Consider the following 17,335-nt stretch of genomic DNA (forward strand, 5'->3'; position numbering starts at 1 on the left):
ATGGGTCCTATACATGCCTATCACAATGTATGATGTACCTCATCTAGAGCACTAAATATTCCAACAACTATTTTCGTGAAATGAGACAATCACTATGCTCTCGAATGAACTCACACATAAAAATGATAAAAAAGACAAGACAAAAGCACCATATCACCTGTAGGTGAACACTTTTCACAAAGGGATCACTCTATAACTGACTTCTCAGTCCTCATTCTCAAAGGAAACCTGCACAAAAGACAAGCCTGGGAGCTTAAATTCATAACTTTGCTAGACACTAAAAATCATGGACTGAAGAGACACACCGGATTTATGGCTTATTATGACACTCTCCTTCCCCGCGCCCCCATGATTGGAGAGGTGTTAACTTGCCACAAATGGTCCCTTGAAATATGTGTTAGCTACTTATGCTAAACAATCTGTTCCACCTTGTATTTAGTTGTGACACTGACTACATTTCCCAGACTTGAAGAGCTCTGTGTAGCTCAAAAGCATGTTGGCTGTATCTACACTGCCACTTTCAGTGCAAAAAGTTTAGTCATTCAGAGGTGTGAAAAAACACCCACCTGAGCAACAAAAGTTTTAGCACTGAAAAGCGCCAGTACAGACAGTGCTTTATCCCCAGGAGCTGCGCTCCCAGCTATAAAGCTACCATTGCTCATTCAGGGTTTGTTTTTTAATTGTTGGAAAGCTCTCCCCTGGCAATAAAGCATGACTACATTGCCCACGTCACAGCGCTGCCACGGCCACACTGTAACGTGGACAGTGTAGACATACTTTCTCTCACCAACAGAAGTTGGTCCAATAAAAGATGTTACCAACCTTACCTTGTCTCTCTGTTCTGCAATTGTTGCTCAGCTAACCAGCGGGGGTCACTGCTAAGTGGCAATGTTGATTGAACCTGAAAGTTTCCCTACAGGTACCTGCTTCCTCATCAGTCTCCACCACTGTACTTCAGGCACTTCAGGCCCCCTTTTCTTGGGGTGCTGCCCCACAGCAGCACCCCCACACTCTGGGTCTTCCCTCCCAGGGGAACCCCCTCTCCTTATACCCACCTTGCCTCAGTGGCTACTGCCAGTCATCATCTAGCCCCCTTTCTCTGGAGCAAACTGCAGTCCGTAATGGCCACTCATCCTTGACAAGGGGGTTGGACCTGCTGCCTTATCTAGCCCCAGCTGTTTCCCTGCAGCCCCAGTACCTCCTTAGGCCTTCCTGCCAGGCCTCAGCCCCCTGGCTCAGCCTGCCCCTTCCCCAGAACTGCTCTGTCGAAGGTACCCCTATCTCTCCCAGACAGCTAGATCCTTCTCTCTCTAGGGCTAGAGTGAGACTCTCAGCTCCCTGCTCACAGCCCTCTTATCAGGGTCAGCTGTGCCAGCCTCCCTCAGCTGCTCTCACTCATTCTATCCCAGGAGCAAAGTAACCGCCCTGCTACACCCATGTTAAACATTTTAGAACCTTTTTTAATTGCCCTGAGGAAATTTGTCAGGCAAACAATTCTATAATACTATTGTTTTTAAAAAGAAAAAAGAAAAGGAGTACTTGTGGCACCTTAGAGACTAACCAGTTTATTTGAGCATGAGCTTTCGTGAGCTACAGCTCACTTCATCCGATGAAGTGAGCTGTAGCTCACGAAAGCTCATGCTCAAATAAACTGGTTAGTCTCTAAGGTGCCACAAGTACTCCTTTTCTTTTTTCTTTTTACGAATACAGACTAACACGGCTGTTACTCTGAAACCTGTTATTGTTTTTAAAAGCTTTCTTGTTGCTGAGGGAGCTGTGCTGCTGTGAAAGGTGGGAGGCTTTAAAGAAGTAGCACCAAGGCACTTTGTCCCTAAGCTAGAAAAGCATACATGTTTGAAGTCAGTAGCACTTTAAATTGTTTCCTTCCCCCCTACCCAGCCATCCCCTTTATTATCCACAGGGGCAACTTCTAACTTGAATCATCCTTGTGTAAATGAAAAGTCAACACTTTTGTTTGCAAAGCAGGTTTAACAGCTGTATTTCATGTGCTATTAATTCTGAATCTATTGAACTTCAAAAGTAATGAATTCCATTACCAATAGAAGAAGTCCTTGTCAGGCCAAGAGTCATTCCCTCCCCCCCCCCCCCCCCCAGAACTTACAGAAAGCTATCCTAAATCTTTCCTGGCAGGGATTTTTGTTAATTTGTTCTGCAGCTAATAAGATCAAGACCTCGAAACAGGAAAGGCTGTAAGAGCTCTTCAAGCTCCTTCCAGAAGTTTTTCAAGATTTTTAAGTTTTCTTAGCTTTGGGATAAGCAAAAAATCCAATTTCTTCCTCTTTCTGCAGACTTTACTATCCCATAAATGTGCAAGTAATCCCACAAAAGGAAAAGCAAAGGGTATTTGGAGGCTTCGGGTACCAAATCTGATTATATGTGTCTTTCAGGTATTGTGAAGACGAGTAACACTATTTAATCAGAATGGGAGAATATTGGCTAACTTGGCTCAGTCTCTTCCTTTGTCTACATGTGAATGAAGAGCTTGTGAAAGCTGCCAGACTGCTTGCCCTGGAGACAGAAGTCCTCTATCCACAGAATGGGCAGTGAGGGGAAGCTTTTACCTAATCTACGTGCTTCATGCTAGATGTGGAGGGACCACCTCAATAGGTCCATTTTCTGTGTGCATTCTTCAGTGACTGGCCTCTTTGCTTCAAGGTTTCCAGTTGTAAAGGTGGTTTTTGTGATCTGCTCATGTGTCCACAGGAAATGGCACCGAGAACTCTTAAATCTTCCTGGAGACCACCTGACTGCCTTCCGATGGTAGAAGTTTGTAGTTAGTACTAGCCTGGGCTGGCTTCAGACTAGCAACCTAGAGGTGACTAGCTCTATTTCCCATTCGTAATCCTCCAGGTCCAATGATTTTTTTTTTAAACTGGGGTCTATCAAGGGACAGCAAAGGAGCACAACTCCCACACCTCTGTTAAAAGGGAGTGCTATTCCCCTAGAGTTCTCCCCTCTTATTGCCCCAGTACAGATTACATGATATACAACTGATGTGTTTGCATAAAAATATAGATTGTGAATTAAATAACTCCTTGGTATGTTCCATCTGTAGTGGCGGTTAATACATATAAAGTTTGATTCTTCTTGGCCTTCTGGTTAAGATCCATGTAGCTGCAAGCCCCATTCAAGAGCTTGGCAGCTGCAAAACAACACCATCCAAGATCGCCTGACCAGAGCCATCCCACCACCCATGGGGAAGGTTGCCGTAAACTCCACCATCCCCAGAACTGACAGCTAACTGTGACCGGACATTGTCATCCCCAACAAGGACCGGAAGAAGATCATGGAATCATAGAAGATTAGGGTTGGAAGAGACAATGGACAACCAGCCTAATTCTTAATTACTGAGGGATATATTTTGCTTTCCACAGCCAAATCTCTGTACAACTTTTCATGAGTGATGTACCCGAGTATTCGGATGCTAATCTCTAAACTGTATTGTTAAATCTATTCACCTAAACTTGAGCTATTATTGATTATGTACTCTATCCACATATACAAAGTTAGTTTTTAAAAGTCATATGATACATAATCTAAGCACTATATCTAGATGTACAAACACTCTTATCCCAACCTAAGTATATAATTTTTTTTTAACACTAGCTTTAATAAAAAATTTAAGTCTTCTAGCAAGATACCATGGACCTCTCTCTCTTCTCACACCATTGAAGTCAGTGGAATTACCCCTGATTTAAAACAGATGTAAATGAAAGGACAGTCCCTTGTATGGGAATGAGCTCACTGAACTTTACTAGTTGATTGAGTAACAGCTGGCAGCCTGAAACACCCCACCCTGTCAGCTGTTGTTGACCCTGCTGAGAAAGCATGATCAACACCTTAGAGACCAACTCTAGGGTGTAGACTGAGGCTACGTCTACAGTATGAAATTATTTCAAAATTATTCTATCCAAATTTTGGAAGCGATTTTATACATTGGGTCTTGTGTGTCCCCACTAAGCGTGTGAATTTGGCGGAGTGCGTCCATAGTACTGAGACTAGCATTGAATATTGGAGCGGTGCACTGTGGGTAGCTATCCCGCAGTCCCCACCACCCATTGGAATTCTGGGATAAGCTCCCAGTGCATGATGGGACAAAAACATTCTCGCGGGTGTTTCTGGGTGTGTGTCGTCGGTCGCTCCTCCCTCCATGAAAGCTATGGCAGACAATCGTTTTGCGCCTTTCTGGCGTGCAGATGCCATACTGCTTTCAGCAGACGGTGCAGGATGGTGCACTGCTGCTCTCCTGCTACTATGAATCCACCTCACATTTCCTCTCGTCTTCCTATGTAATCTCTATAATATCTACTCTCTCTTCCTCGTCGACCGCTTCCGCTGCCAACTCTGCTCAGCCATCGTGAACCGAGCAGCACAGCTTCCACCGCCAACTCTGCTCTCCCACTCTTACTGCACCACCGAGCATCTCCATGTTGTCTGCCCTGGACTCCTGCCTCCTTGAAAGCTACAGAACAAAACCATTTCCCACCTTTTTTCGGCTATCGTGAACTGAACAGCACCTCTTCTGCTGCCACTCTGCTCTCCTACGTTTCACACCCTATTTCCAGGATTACCTGTGTAGGCACCACAGCATGGCAAGCATGGAGCCAGCTCAGATCTCCATTGCAGTTTTCACCATTGTAAATACCTCGTGCTTTATCCAGCAGTACGTGCAGTACCTGCAAAACCGGGCGAGGAAGCAACGACAGCGCAATTACGATACTGATGAGAACATGGACATAGGCATTCTTAGAAGCACGGCATGTGGCGATTGGGAGATCATGGTGGCGTTGGGCCAGATTCATGCCGTGGAACACTGATTCTGGGCCTGGGAAACAAGCACAGACTGGTGAGACCACATAGTGTTGCAGGTATGGGATGATTCCCAGTGGATGAGAAACTTTCGTATGCAGAGGGCCACTTTCATGGAACTTTGTGACTTGCTGTCCCCTGCCCTGAAGCGAAAAGACACCAAAATGAGAGCAGCCCTCACAGTTGAGAAGTGAGTGGCCATAGCCCTGTGGAAACTTGCAATGCCCGACAGCTACTGGTCAGTTGTGAATCAGTTTGGAGTGGGCAAATCTACTGTGGGGGCTGTTGTGCTGCAAGTAGCCAACACAATCATTGACCAGCTGCTATCAAGGGTAGTGACTATGGGAAATGTGCAGACCGCTGTGGATGGCTTTAATGCGCTGAGGTTCCCTAACTGTGGCGGGGCGATAGACGGAATGCATATCCCTATTTTGGCCCCGGCACACCGGGGCAGCCAGTATGTAAACCGCAAGGGGTACTTTTCAATGGTGCTGCAAGCACTGGTGGATCACAAAGGACATTTCAGCAACATCAACGTGGGATGGCTGGGAAAGGTGCATGATGCTCGCATCTTCAGGAACTCTGGTCTGTTTGAACAGCTGCAGGAAGGAACTTACTTCCCAGACCAGAAAATTACTGTTGCAGATGTTGAAATGCCTATAATTATCCTCGGGGACCCAGCCTACCCCTTAATGCCGTGGCTCATGAAGCTGTACACAGGCACCCTGGACAGTAGTAAGGAGCAGTTCAACTATAGGCTGAACAAGTGCAGAATGGTGGTAGAATGTGCTTTTGGACGTTTGAAAGCGCGCTGGTGCAGTTTACTGACTCGATTAGATCTCAGCACAACCAATATTCCAATTGTAATTGCTGCTTGTTGTGTGCTCCACAATATCTGTGAGAGTAAAGGGGAGACGTTTATGGCGGGGTGGGAGGTTGAGGGAACTCGCCTAGCAGCCAATTTCGCACAGCCAGACAACAGGGTGATTAGGAGAGCGCAGCAGGGCGCACGGTGCATCAGAGAAGCTTTTAAAACCAGTTTCATGACTGGCCAGGGTATGGTGTGACAGTTGCGTTTGTTTCTCTTGAAGTTAGCCGTCCCCTATATATATATAAAGCATTTCATTTATATATATATATATATGAAAGGAAATAAAGTCACAGTTGTTTAAAAACTGTTCTTTATTATTTGCATTATTACACTGAGAGAAATGAGAAGGTGGGGGAGGGGGAATTCGGTTAGGGGGGTGGAGGAGGAGGAGGAAGAGGGAAGGACAAGTCCAGAAACCAAATCAAAATTTAGGATATGCTTGTGCAGTCCTCTGGGGTTGAGTGTGTGGGTCCCCGTAGCCTCCCCCCCCATGTTCTTGGGCATCTAGGTGAGGACGCTATGGAACTTGGGGAGCAGGGAGGGCGGTTATACAGGGGTTGCAGCGGCAGTCTGTGGTCTTGCTGCCTTTCCCGCATTAGATCCACCATACAGCGGAGCATGTCAGTTTGGTCCCCCATGAGCTTGACCATAGCACCCTGCCTGCTCTCACCACGCATGTCCCTCCTCTCTTCACGTTCATTGAATGCTTTACGCGATTCCACAATAGTTTTCCTCCACACAGTGTGGGAGGACTGCATGAGCTCAGCGAACATGTCATCCCAAGTTCGTTTTTTCCGCTTTCTAATCTGGACTAGCCTCTGGGACGGAGTAGATAGGGGCGTTGAAACATTTGCACCTGCTGTGGGAGGAGGAAAAGGGAGGGTAGTATTTTAAAAGATACATTTTAGAGAACAAAGGGGACACTCTTTCTCAGTGAAACAGGCAATTCATAGAACATGTGCTGTGTACTTTCTGTACAAGGTCGCATTTTGCCTCTTATGCTGAAGTGCCTGCCACTTTGGTGTGAGTAAGCCATCAGATGTGGCCAGGCAACAGAATTCAGCTTGCAGGCAGCCATGGTAAGCCCTAGGGGCACGCGGGGTTCTGCTTCTTCCGCATTCATTTGAATGCTTTCAAACTGCCGGGCCCCCTTTCCAATAGCAAGCAATGCCTGGTGGGTTTTCCATATAAAAGGAGTGCCTGTGGGCTCTCTGAGATGATTGCTTCACACAATTCCTGACCCCCAACACCCACCGCATGGCTCCGATGAGGCTCTGAGCAGGGATGAGCCCTTTAAACTGAACATGAATAGCCCAGCGCGGCTGGGTTTCCCTCCACCCCCACCGCATGGCTTCGATCAGGTTCTCACTTACCAGAAGTGCCTTCTACAGGGTCACGGTCTGGGAGCCCTCCTTGGGAGTGGGGGGAGGCTATTGGCTCCAGCATTAAGAACAGTTCCTGGCTAGGGGGGAAAACGGATTCCCCACTTGCTGCCTGTGCACTGTCTTCCTCCTCCTCTTTGTCCTCCAATAACTCATCCTCCTCGCTCTGTGCAACTCCCCCCTTGCAAGTGTCCATGGACAGTGGTGGGGTAGTGGTGTCGTCACCCCCCATAATTGCATGCAGCTCACAGTAGAAGCGGCATGTATGGGGCTGTGACTCAGAGTGCCCATTCACCTCCCTGGCTTTTTGGTACGCTTGCCTGAGCTCCTTGAGTTTTGTACGACACTGCTGTGCGTTCCTGGAGTAGTCTCTTTCCATCATGGCACTGGAGACTTTAGCGTACGTATTTGCGTTTCTTTTTTTGGAACGTCGTTCTGCCATAACAGATTCGTCTCCCCAACATGCAATGAGATCCAGTACCTCTCATTCAGATCATGCTGGAGCTCGTCTGTGAATCTGGGACTGCATGGTCTCTTGTGATGGTGGACTGTGCTGATGGTCACCTGTGCTGATGAGCTCGCCACGGTGATGAAACAGGAAATGAAATTCAAAAGTTCCCGGGGCTTTTACTGTCTACCTGGCTAGTGCACCGGAGTTGACAGTGTTGTCCAGAGCAGTCACAAGGGAGCATTCTGGGATAGCTCCCGGAGGCCAATAACGTTGAATTGCGTCCACGTTACCTGTAACCCGGAACTGCGATCTCGATTTTAGCGCTACTCCACTTGCCAAGGTGGAGTACAGAAATTGGATTAAAGAGCCCTTTAAATTGAAAAAACCGGTTTGGTCATGTGGACGGAATCAGTTTTATTTCGAATTAACTCGGCTAATTCCGAAAAAACTGCGTACTGTAGACGAGGCCTGAGTAGTTAGTTTTAAATCGGTAACTTCCACAGCAGCAGTCAAGGCATGGACAGCATGGGAACGGGGTGGGTTAGGGACTGAGGATCTTCCACCAAGGAGATCCTCCCATCCATCCCCCTCACTGCAAAAGGGCTATGTACAGCCCCTGTGGAGGCTACTCCAGCCACTGGGGTGGGGCTGGGGGAAAGGATGGAAGGCTCCCTCCCAGACCCACAATGAGCATATTGAGCCACCTGTTGTGCAACAGAAATGCACCAGTTCCAGCAGGGACTCTTTGCATCTGTGAAAGAGGGGGCCTGATTTAGCCTTAAATAAATTAACCTTCATGCTGAAGACATGAGTTTGAGTCCCAGTTAGTTTGTAAGTATATTAAATCAGCAAAGGGGTGGAGTGGGAGAAGTGTTATGTTAACTCTTAATATTTGGCTATATTAAAAATAATATTAGCTTAATGTTTAGGCTATATGTAGATCAGGAATGGGGTCAGATTCACTGACCGAAAAGGGTGGGAGTCAAATCTCATCCCTTACTAAGTTGTCTGTAAGTTTGGGATGCTTGTCCTTGTTCTTACACTATTTTTACTACACAAAGACTGCAAAACTTTCAGGATCTTTCTTAAACAGTAATGCAAAATAAAAGGAGTAACTAAAATTTGACGAGTCTATAAATGACAGTGTTTTGCAGAGATGGACATTGCAGCAGCTGAAATGCATAATCAGGCAATTTGGTGGCCGACATGCCAAACCCGCAGAAAAAAACACAGAAATTGGGCTTGTTTTTGGCTTAATTGGCTTGTGAGTTGCTTGTTGGCTAGTTTTTGGCTTGTAGCTTGTTGCTGCTTTTTTTTTTTTTATTGGCTCCCAGCAAGCAGGAGCAAGTGAGGGAGAAGTGGGAGACAGTCAGGGGTACATAGCGGGCCCACCACAGTCCCAGACTGCACGCTGAGGGAATCTAGTCACATAGAGTGTTGGAGTTCTTAGGGATTGGCTCGTTTTGGCCTTGTTTTGAAATGGGATTAGCTTGATTTATTTTATTTTTTTGGTTTACTGTGAAAGTTGGGGTGCTTATTTACCGCGTGAAAGTTGGCAACTGGGTTTGGTAGTGTTGAAAAAATTAAGAGGCACAATACAAGTCCTAATAAATACAAGGAAAAATGAGGTGGAAGATCAGGAAATATATGTGCAGATTAGCTAATGCTCTAAAAATGGCTATGAAATTATCATATGGGATTTCAGTTAACCTAAAATTAGAGTCTCCATAGCAGAAGAGTAGTTATTCTTGTGATTAGTTTAAAAAGAAAAAGTAAAATATTTTCCTTATGCAGTTTATGTGGAAACAGTTCAAACTTGGAATTTAAGCCCAGAATACATTTATATTTTGCATGTGTGAAAAATGATAGTAAAGTGAAAGTAATGGGCTATATGGGTCTATAATTTACAGAGAATTAGGAAAAATTATCAGAGTTGGAAATTATAGAAGAGTAGAAAGCAAACAGGAAATCCAGAATATACAGTCTACGTGCATTCCACTAATATATAAGGCAAATTGTAAAACTGTTGTTTGAAAAGCACTCAAAAAAGGATTTTGCACTTTTCTTGTAATCCATATAAATCCTATTAAAATAAGAAAGAAGGTAAAGAACAGAATCCATTTCTAAAGTAATGTGAGGCATTGCATATAGGAGATGGATAGGCTGAAAAATGTCACCAGTAATATTCAAAATGGATAGAGTAGGTAGTGTAGCATACGTGTTGTGAGAAAGAATTCCTCCAATAAAGCAGGATGCCTGAAATGCCACTTAATTTATTCCATTTCAGTGCGTCACACAGATGAAATACTAACACTGAGCCATGCAAGGCAGGAGGAAAGACAATTACTTTTCAAATGACACACACAGACTTAGGGAGTCAGGACTACAACCCAGGTCCTTCAGTTCCTTAAGTCATGTCTACACTACGAAATTAGGTCTAATTTCTAGAATTCGGTTTTGTAGAAAGCGTTTTAATACAGTCAATTGTGTGTGTGTCCCCACACAAATGCTCTAAGTGCATTTAGTCGGCGGAGTGCGTCCACAGTACCGAGGCAACCGTTGACTTCCGGAGCGTTGCACTGTGGGTAGCTATCCCACAGTTCCCGCAGTCTCTGGGTAGAAATCCCAATGCCTGATGGGGCAAAAACATTGTCACGGGTGGTTCTGGGTACATATAGTCAGGCCCCCCTTCCCTCCCTCCGTGAAAGCAACGGCAGACAATCGTTTCGAGCCTTTTTTCCTGGGTTACCCAAGCAGATGCCATACCATGGCAAGCATGGAGCAGCTCACTGTATGTCTCCTGGATGTTGACAGATGCGGTACTGAATTGCCACACAGCAGCCACTCATTGCCTTTTGGCAGCAGACAGTGCAGTATGACTGGTAGCCATCGTCGACGTACTCCAGGGTGCTCTTTTAACTGACCTGGGTGAGGTCAGGGGCACCTGGGCAAACATGAGAGTGACCCAGCCAGGTCATTACCCTTTTAAGTTTCGTCTCATGGTGATTCAGTCCTGCCTGCAGTCCTACTGCACCGTCTTTTAAGGAACAGCCAGGAGCCTATAATGGCCAGCAGTCATACTGCACTGTCTTCTGCCGAGCACCCAGGAGATGACAATGGCCAGCAGTCATACTGCACAGTCTGCTGCCAGCAAGATGTACAAAGATAGATGAAGTGGATCAAAACAAGAAATAGACCAGATTTGTTTTGTATTTATTTTCTCCTCCCTCCCTCCGTGAAATCAACAGCCTGCTAAACCCAGGGTTTTGAGTTCTATCCTTGAGGGAGCCATTCTGTTTCTCCTTGATGCAAAGCCACCCCCTTTGTTGATTTTAATTCCCTGTAAGCCAACCCTGTAAGCCATGTTGTCAGTCACCCCTCCCTCCATCAGAGCAATGACAGACAATTGTTTCACGCCCTTTTCCCTGGATTGCCCGAGCAGACGCCATAGCGCAGCAAGCATGGAGCCCGTGCAGCTCACCGAAGTAGTTATGACCATTGTAAACACCTCGCACATTATCGTGCAGTTTATGCAGAACTGTTAGGGGGCTTATTCCTTCACCCGCTTACTTCCCTGGTCCTTCTCGCATGAACAGAGAGCAACAATACCCGAAATCCAAAGGTGCAAACAATTCGATGTTTATTGAGGTGAACTTCCAGCAAGCATGATTCCAGTTTCCTTCCTTAGTGTCCCCTTTCCCAGCTCTGACACCACAAAGCCTTACCTGTGTCCCTGTTCCCATTCCTCCCCCCATAGCAAAACATGATTCCAATTTCCCCACCCCCATTCTCTGTTCCCATTCCCCCCCTTACTTCCTGATTGACTGCAGACTATATAGTAAAACTTGAGTTCTGCTTAGGTATACCTTAACCTATCATTTTACTGAAATTTAACTAACCAATTCTAACATATTGTAACATGATTATTTAACCAATTATATCCCACCACCTTAATTAGTTTACACCCAGCAAAATTAATTATACAGCAGACAGAAACAATCACAGAACCAGACAGAGATTATACAGACAAACAATAGGGAAATGGGGACTACAGTGATAGAACAACACAGAAATGAGGATTTCACATCCCAGCTATTCATAACCGAGTTCTTGCCAGACAGGATGCTATCAAACTAAGTTTCCTTTTACATCTTCTAGGCACTTCCCTTTGACTGGAGGTGATAGGCATTATCAGGACAGGACTGTATTCTAACAGCCCAATAGCACCTTATTTCAATGAGACTAGTTTGGAATGTGAGGATGTGACCGTTCACTTCTCAGCTTATGGCTGCCTCTGCTGCTTACCCAAAGGCCTTAGCCTAAGAACAGGCCCTCAGACTGTCACAGTAAGAGAAGGCCCTTACACCGGCAGACAGTGATTTTGATTCTTTCTTTTATACCTCTATAACTAGCTAAGTGATAAGAATACACCTAAATTCTTAGAGTATAGGCCTTTACAGACAGGCCTGAATATCTATATCCTAACAAGAACCAGCACCTGAGAAACCAGGTGAGGAGGCAATGGCAGCGCGGTGATGAGGACATGAACACAGATTTCTCTAAAACTGCGGTCCGCAGCAATTTGGAGATCATGGTGTTAATGGGGCAGGCTCATGCCGTGAAATGCTGATTTTGGGCCCAGGAAACAAGCACAGAGTAGTGGGACCACAAAGTGTTGCAGGTTTGAGATGATTCCCAGTGGCTCCGAAACTTTCACATGCATAAGGGCACTTTTATGGAACTTTGTGACTTGCTTTCCCCTGCCCTGAAGCGTAAGAATACCAAGATGAGAGCAGCCCTCACAGTTCACAAGCGAGTGGCAATAGCCCTGTGGAAGCTTGCAATGCCAGATAGCTACCAGTCAGTCAGGAATCAATTTGGAGTGGGCAAATCTACTGTGGGGGTTGCTGTGATGCAAGTGGCCAACGCAATCATTGAGCTGCTGCTATCAAAGGTAGTGACTCTGGGAAATGTGCAGGTCATACTAGATGGCTTTGCTGCAATGGGATTCCCTAACTGAGGTGAGGCTGTAGATGGAACGCATATCCCTATCTTGGGACCGGACCACCAGGGGTACTTTTCAATGGTGCCGCAAGCACTGGATCACAAGGGACGTTTCACCAACACCAATGTGGGATGGCTGGGAAAGGTTCATGACGCTTGCATCTTCAGGAACTCTGGTCTGTTTAAACAGCTTCAGGAAGGGATTTACTTCCCAGAGCAGAAAATAACTGTTGGATGTTGAAATGCCTATAGTTATCGTTGGGGACCCAGCCTACCCCTTAATGCCCTGGCTCAGGAAACCTTACACAGGCACCCTGGACAGTAGTCAGGAGCTGTTCAACTATAGGCTGAGCAAGTGCAGAATGGTGATAGAATGTGCATTTGGACATTTAAAGGGTCGCTGGCGCAGTTCACTGACTCGGTCAGACCTCAGCTAAACCAATATTCCCATTGCTATTTCTGCTTGCTGCGTGCTCCACAATCTCTGTGAGAGTAAGGGGGAGACATTTATGGTGGGGTGGGAGGTTGATGCAAATCGCCTGGCTGCTGAATACGCAGCCAGACACCAGGGCGGTTAGAAGAGCACAGCAGGGCGCTCTGCGCATCAGAGAAGCTTTGAAAATCAGTTTCATGACTGTCCAGGGTACTGTGTGACACTTCTGTTTGTTTCTCCTTGATGAAAACCCGCCCCTTTGGTTGCTTCTAAATTCCCTGTAAGCCACCCGCCCTCCCCCCTTCGATCACAGCTTGCTTGCAAAGGAAATAAAGTCACTATTGTTTAATAACCATGTATTCTTTATTAATTGATTATAAAAATAGGGAGACAACTCACAAGGTAGCCCGGGTGGGGTGTGGGAGGAGGGTAGGAAAAGGCCACTTTAAAACTTCTGGAATGACAGCCTTCTGTTGCTTGGGCTGTCCACTGGGGTGGAGTGGCTGGGTGTCCGGAGCCTCCCCAGCCCCGCGTTCTTGGGCGTCTGGTTGAGGAGGCTATGGAACTTGGGGAGGAGGGAGGGCTGTTAAACAGGGGCTGCAGTGGCAGCCTGTGATCCTGCTGCCGTTCATGAACCTCCACCAGACGCCGGAGCAGGTCTGTTTGATCCCACAGTAGCCCCAGCGTTGCCTCATGCCTCCTCTGATCTTCCTGCCACCACCTCTCCTCACGTTCATCAGCCACTTTCCTATACTCTGCTATTATGTCCCTCCACACATTCTGCTGAGCTCTGTCAGTACCGAACGACGCATGAGTTCAGAGAACATTTCATTGCGCGTCCGTTTTTTCGCCACCTTATCTGAGATAGCCTTTGGGATGGAGGAGGGAGGCTTGAAACATTTGCAACTGCTGGAGGAAAAAAAGGGAATGAAGTATTTAAAAAGATACATTTTACAGAACAATGGCTATACTCTTTCACGGTGAACAACACTATTAACATTACACAGCACATGTGATTTTGGTACAAGGTCACATTTTGCATCTTATATTGAGTGCCTGCAGCTTTGGTGTTAGAGATCACATATGCAGTGCTGGGCAACAGAATTCGGCTTGCAGGCAGCCATGGTAAGCCATAGTCTTTTGGCTTCTGCAACCTTCATAACTGTAGCGCCCTCCTCTCCCTTACCAAGCAAAGCACATTGAGCTGGCCATTTAGTGCTGTGGTTTTCGTGTTAACGTGCAGCAGCAGAAACCAAACTAACCCCCCATCCAATTCCCTGGGATGATTGCTTTACCCCTCCCCGCACCGCGTGGCTGGTATCAGGGAAGATCCCTGTTAGCCAAACTTGAACAGCTCAGCGCCAATGCCTCCCTGCCCCCCCCCCCACCGTGTGGCTAACTGCGGGGAGGATTTCTTTTCAGGCACAGGCAAACAGCCAAGTAGGAATGGCCACCTCTGAATGTCCCCTTAATTAAATTCCCCTATTTCAACCAGGTTACCATGAACAATATCACTTTCCTGAGGATAACACAGAGAGATAAAGACCGGATGTTGCTTGAATACCAGCAAACACCGGGACCATACGCCGCCCGGCTTTGTCATGGAATGATACCACACTATTTGCTACTAGCATGGCATAGTAAAGTGTGCCACCATGGAGGATGGAATAAGGCTGCCCTTCCCAGAAACCTTCTACAAAGGCTTTTAGAGTACCTCCAGGAGAGCTTCATGGAGATGTCCCTGGAGGATTTCTGCTCCATCCTCAGACACGTTAACAGACTTTTCCAGTAGTTGTACTGGCCACGAATGCATCCCAAGTCCTCAGGGCTACTTAATCATTAAAAAATGCTTGCTTTTATAAAGTGTGTTATATTTTAAAAGGTACACTCACCAGAGGTCCGTTCTCCAGCTTGGTTGGGTTGGGAGGGTATTTCAGTCAGGGTGATAAAAAGATCCTGGCTGTCGGGGAGAATGGTATGCTGTGTGCTCTCCTCAAGCTCGTCCTCCTCCTCTTCCTCATCCGCAAAATCCTCAGGCATGGCAGAGAATGCCCCCATCATCGGCGTCCACGGACAGGGGTGGGGTAGTGGTGGCAGCCCCGCCCTAGAATTGCATGCAGCTCAGAGTAGAAGTGGCATGTCTGAGGCTCTGTCCCGGAGTGTCCGTTTGATTCTTTGGTTTTCTGGTACACTTGTTTGAGCTCCTTAAGTTTCACACGGCACTGTGTTGCGTCCCTGCTGTAGCCTCTGTCCCTCATGGCCTCGGAGATTTTTTGAAATGTTTTGGCATTCCGTCTTTTGGAACGTAGTTCTGATAGCATGTATTCCTCTCCCCATACAGCGATCAGATCCAGTACCTCCTATTCGGTCCATGCTGGAGCTCTTTTTCGATTCTGGGACTGCATGGTCACCTGTGCTGATGAGCTTGCCTGGCCAAACAGGAAATGAGATTCAAAAGTTCCCAGGGCTTTTCCTGTACGCATGGCCAGTGCATCCGAGTTCAGAGTGCTGTCCAGAGCTGTCACAACGGTGCACTGTGGGATAGCTCTTGGAGGCCAATACCTTTGAATTGCATCGACACTAACCCTAATTTGAAACGGCGATGTTGATTTCAGTGCTAATCCCCTTGTTGGGGAGGACTACAGAAATTGTTTTTAAGACCCCTTTATGTTGAAAAAAATGGCTTAGTTGTGTGGACGGGTGCAGAGTTAATTCGACATAACGCTGCTAAATCCGACAAACTCATAGCGTAGATCAGGCTTAAGAGGCAGCCATCTATTCACATGAAATAAAGGAAATCTTTTTATGCAGAAGGACTTTAAACAGGTAAGTTCTTCAAGTTCTTTCCTCTGCCAAATGCCATGCATGCACTAAATATTTGGCATGTGTGATGGGCTTATTATCTGCTGACATCATCTGAGTGCTTAACCAAATAGGCATCCAATTAATTAATGCTCGAAATACCCAATCCGAGTCAGAGCAGATTAATAAATCTCTGTCCAAAGCTGTTTCATATAAGGTGGCTAACACAGCAACAACTTCTGCCGCTTAAGTAGAGTTTTGCATTACAGTCCCTCGGAGCGTTCTTCCCGTTCTTATTTGGAGAGAGGCATACCCTGCCCATGGTCTGCTTTCATGGAAGTTGTAGCTCCCATCACCACCCAGATATCCCTGTTGAGTTTTTTTTGCATCTTTATAGGCGGTCTTTGATAAGAAAGGTGACTTGCTCTCATTTGTGTCTTCAGATGGAAGAGGACACTTGTGGTCTTCTCCAGATGTAAACAGGGAATACAGAATTGTGGATGAGGACTGAGCTTTCTCCACTTGGACATCTTTATTGAGCAGGCTCAGAGGCCAGTTCACCAGCTGTGGGTTTGATACCCTTCCTTCATTTATTCTTCTAGACAGGACATAGTTGACTGGAGTGTGTAGTGTTCTCAGGACTATGGGAGACAACCCGACTAGATATTCCCAGTGATTAATTGACCAGACTAGAGCTAAAACCTCTCGTTCACATGGAGAGAACCCTTTTTCCACCTCACTCAAAAAGTTTCAGAGCCAAAGATGACTAGTCTAAGTCCTGTGCCACTGTCCTGCATTAGGACTGCACTGAGTCCATTCTTTGTTTTCGCAGTTTGCAGGATAAAGGGTTTCCCTGGTTGTGGGTACTCAAGTGTTGGTGCTTGCATAAGGGCTTGCTTTAATTTACAAAATGCCCTTTTCTCTGCGTCAGGCCAAGTCCACGCTGTCCTTTTCTTCAACAGATTATAGATGGGGTTTTCCTGGTTCAGAATAACCCTCTATAAAGTCGTGAGAAATGAATTTCTCATTCAGCCCGATAAATGAATGTAGCGCAGTAATGTCCTGGGAGGGCAGGTAGCTTGCTGATCAACTCAACCCTTCCATCATCTGCACGACGGTCTTGAATGGCTAGCTCCATTCATAAATAGGTTACCTTCTGCTGGAGCATCTGCGCCTTGGTGGGACTGATTAGGAATCCTGTCTCCTGGATCCTTTTCAGGATAACCTCTAAGATTTCCCGATTTTCCTTTCTTGTAGGTGTTGCACTAAGGATATTGTCCAAGTAGCTTATTATTTTGTCTTTACCTTCCAGATGTTCCCACATTTTTGCTATGTTTTTGTGGCAAAGTGAGGGTGAGTTATGGTGTCTTTGTGGGACATGGGTGAATGATAGCTGCCTGTTGCCATAAGTGAACACAAACTTATATCAGCTGCCAGGATGGAGTGGGATGGCAAAGAAGGCGTTACTGAGATCAAGAATGGTGAACCACTTGGCACCTGCCACAATGGCCACCATTATCTCTTGGAATTTGTCAACTACAGGAGTCATCCTGCATGTTACT

General features: G+C 46.3%; 1 pseudogene; it reads right to left on the reverse strand.

Annotated features, from left to right (window-relative positions):
* Window positions 1–4,630: 4,630 nt before the first annotated feature.
* Window positions 4,631–15,376, reverse strand: LOC141984558 (zinc finger and SCAN domain-containing protein 29-like; annotated as a pseudogene).
* Window positions 15,377–17,335: the final 1,959 nt, after the last annotated feature.

This window comes from Natator depressus, chromosome 3 (assembly GCF_965152275.1).
Source record: "Natator depressus isolate rNatDep1 chromosome 3, rNatDep2.hap1, whole genome shotgun sequence".
Lineage (NCBI taxonomy): Eukaryota > Metazoa > Chordata > Testudines > Cheloniidae > Natator > Natator depressus.